Source organism: Olea europaea, chromosome 15 (genome assembly GCF_002742605.1).
Source record: "Olea europaea var. sylvestris chromosome 15, O_europaea_v1, whole genome shotgun sequence".
Lineage (NCBI taxonomy): Eukaryota > Viridiplantae > Streptophyta > Magnoliopsida > Lamiales > Oleaceae > Olea > Olea europaea.
Genome location: NC_036251.1, coordinates 1,991,165 through 1,994,853, shown reverse-complemented (window position 1 = coordinate 1,994,853; position 3,689 = coordinate 1,991,165). Strand labels below are relative to the sequence as shown.

Sequence of the window (3,689 nt, the reverse complement as noted above, 5' to 3'; positions counted from 1 at the left end):
TGGGTAGAGGCGGTACCTTTGAAAGAGATCACCCAGAAGAATGTTATAGAGTTTATTCGTGATCACATTATTTATAGGTTTGGAATTCCACAAACTTTAATGGTAGATCACGGAACATCTTTGAATGGGGATCAAGTGAACAAATTTTTGAGCGAGTTTGGGGTTAAATTAGTAAACTCCACACCGTACTACGCTCAATCCAACGGACAAGCGGAATCTTCTAATAAAATTCTAAAAAATATCATCAGAAAGATGATAGATGAAAACGCCAGAAATTGGCACGAATGTTTAAACAAGGCCTTATGGGCCTATAGAACATCACCTCGGTCAACTACCAAAGTTACTCCTTTCCAACTTGTTTATGGACAGGAGGCCGTTTTGCCCATGGAAATCAACGTGCAATCAATTCGAGTGTGCTTGCAACATAAGTTGAATGATGATGAGTATGCCGAATCACCAGTTCAAAATTTATTAAGTTTAGATTAATTGAAGTTGGACGTCTTAGATAGGTTGCAAGTTCAAAAGTAAAGAATGGCTAAATTTTATAATAAAAAAGTCATAGCCAAGTCGTTCAGCCTGGGTGAACTAGTTTGGAAGACGATACTCCCTTTGGATACCAAGGATCCAAAGTACGGGAAGTGGTCGCCCAATTGGGAAGGACCATACAAAATAAACAGTGTGTTGCCTAATGGAGCGTACCACTTGGAAGATCTAGACGGCACCAAGCACGTCAGATTCATTAACGGCAAATATTTGAAAAAATATGTTCCTTCTTAATGGGAATGTGAACAGATAAAAACATAACTAAACATTCTGGATGATCAAAAGATAATAAAGACAGAACGAAATACGTTCGAATAAAGTTCTTTATTATCAAACGTTCATTACAAGAATACAAAAGATACAAATGATGGACGTGCTACAAAATACAACTAAAGTATCTCCCGGTTGATCGCTGAGTAAGCTTCACACCTCTTTCCTAAATGCATCGCTGCAATGGTGGGATTGACGAGTAAGAGGGTGTACTGGCCCCACCGCCTTCCCAAATGCATCGTTGCAAAGGTGGGGTTGACCAGTGAGAGGGTGTACTGGCCTCACCACCTTCCTAAATGCATCGCTGCAATGGCGAGGCTGAGAAACACTCTCAGCAGGCAAGCTGAGAAGTACTCTCAGCAAGCAAAGTGGCCCTCATGCAGCCCAAAAATTGCCTCTCATCATTGACTCATTTTGAAGAACAATGAGACGATGGGAAGAATTTTGCAGGAAAGAACTTCGCTGCTGGCCAGAAAATATTTCCTATACTTCCCATACCAAAGGTGACATCAAGGTAAATATAAGGCGGATGGACTAAACAGTCCATTTTTGGATCAGGTTGATCGTCAGAATGCCAAGAAATGACAGCAAATTGGTTTCGAATAAGAAAATGAAGAGATGAAGATAGAGGATGAAAAATGCGAAACATTTATAGGGGGTGAAGATGAAGAGACAGAATATGAACAGCCACATTTCTGTCTAATAGACGGAATTAAATGGCCCTAAATCTTGGGAACAGTAGTGGGAATATCAAAAGGGAATGGACAAGGTTCTTAGTGCAAGGCAGTTAAGTGATTAAAGAATTGATGATTAGAAAATAAACGTCAAATAAATGCACAAGAAGTTAATGTTCGTTAATAATGAACAAAATTACAAAAGAGAAAAAGACATCGTATGTCTTAATTACAGTCTACCCCATAAGGAACGAATTCGTTTCCTAAGTTTTTCCCAATCCTCGTTCTGCCGGGAGGAAGTGATGTTCAAATCAGCCGCAACGTCATCATCATCAACCTCCAACTTCTTGTACTGTTCGACCAAGGATTTAGTTCGCTCAATTTCCAGAGAGGCGTTGCGCTTTTTAGCAGCCATCCTCGCCCTGCAATCGTCCATTTTGGCTTGAAGTTCCCTCATCTGAGTAGCCAAGTTAATCATCAAAGAGTCGTCAATCATGACTTCGGAAGAGATTTCTTTCAACTCGTCCTTAGCCTTGTTGATCTCCATGCGTAAAGACTCTTTCTCAACTACAGCTCGAAAATATTGAGTACGCTTGGCCTTTAGTTCAGCATTCTTGGCCAGCATAGAAAGGACCTCGGAGTGAATGACTTTCAATGTCGCTTTAAAGTCGGCAGAAAGACTGAGCGACGGAAACGTTAGTGCTTGATCCAACTTCGCACTTAAGTGCTCAAGTTCATCATTGTGTCTGACAGCACTAGCCCTCCCAATGTCCATATCCATGAAGGATACGTACTCAAATACTAACTCCTTCAAGAACTTCAAATCAACTTCTGAAGAAGTAGCAGGACAATCAGATGGAGCAGGGCGAGGCATTTGGACCTGCCCCCAGGAAGCCAACAAATCCTGGATAGAACGCACAATCCTGTCAGCATCCTGCAAAAAAGATTGCCAATATTAAAAATCCTCACTACGACGAACAAGGTGGAAATAGAAATGAAGCAAAAAGAAAAACTACCTCGTCGACAATCGTAGAAGATGGCGCGCCCTCAGCCAAGCTTGCCACCAACGACTCATCCATTCATGAGGACTTCCCCTTGTCCGAGCGAGACGATGTTGCCACAACGGGCGGACTCATAGGAGTATTTACAAAGTTCAAGAGCAACAAATCAGAAACCAATAGCGCGAGCAAAGGTAAGACATCAAAAACTGAATTACCTTCTGCTTCGATGATTGGGGGGTCGATACCCTGAGAAGAAGGTGGCTCATCCATGGGTTGTGATGAAGACTCTGGGACTGAAGATGTATCTTTAAGCATGGTCCCATCGCCAATCGGTTTGGATGAAGTAGCCTCAGCAGAGGATGATGGAGCAGGAGTTGTCGATGCCAAAGCCTTTGAAGGGGAGGCTGAACTTTTCTGAAAAGTCCAAAAGATCATCAGTACACAGAAAAGTATCAAATGTGGAAAAGCATACTTGTAAATAGACCGATTTAATTACCTTCCTCCTGACGATAAGAGGGGCATCATCATCATCATCATCAACATCATCCTCCAGAATGGGAGATGCTGAGACTGGCCGTTTGCGGCTTGGAGCACTCTTGGCCGTAGTAGGCCTGGTGGGGAGAGAAGAAGATGGACGAGCAGATTGTTTAGTACGACGAGAAGGAGAGGGGCTCCGAATAGATAAAGGAGTGACCAAAATAGGAGGAGGAGAAGAAATACTCGGTTGGTCTAATGAATGAAAGGCACGATTGGCCTCAGTCGCAAATAATCTGCGCTTCACCGATGGCCAGAGTTGTTCAAAAAGAGGGTGAGTAGCATGACAAGAATTAAAAGGGGCTAATGAAAAGTGGCTTGATAAATGGAGGTTGCAAGCGTTTATAGTCTCTGCTTCCGCCTTATTAATGGTATGAAAACGATCAATTAAGCTCTTCGAATAGCAAAGAGGAACAGGCCAAGTTTGGCCAAAACCAAGCTGACGAGCAAAAAATTGGGGAGCATAAATTTCTACCCCCGCTTTGGCATTGGTCCCAGTTAAGATATCATGAAAAAGCTCCCTCCCAGTTAAGAACTGGATCCAAATGAGCAGAGAGGTGCTCGCGCTATCTATAGTGGAAGGGGGATGTACATAGTTTGGAGTCAAAAAAGGAGGAAAAGGAAAGAAGGAAGAAATTGAATCTAAAGAATAAAAGAATGAAAAAAT

At 42.3% G+C, this 3,689-nt stretch overlaps 1 protein-coding gene across 3 annotated transcripts in view; it reads right to left on the bottom strand.

Annotated features, from left to right (window-relative positions):
- Window positions 1-3,689, bottom strand: part of LOC111409795 (glutathione S-transferase zeta class-like) — a 34,085-nt gene that overhangs the window by 29,245 nt on the left and 1,151 nt on the right. The gene's annotated exons all lie outside the window — the stretch shown is intronic.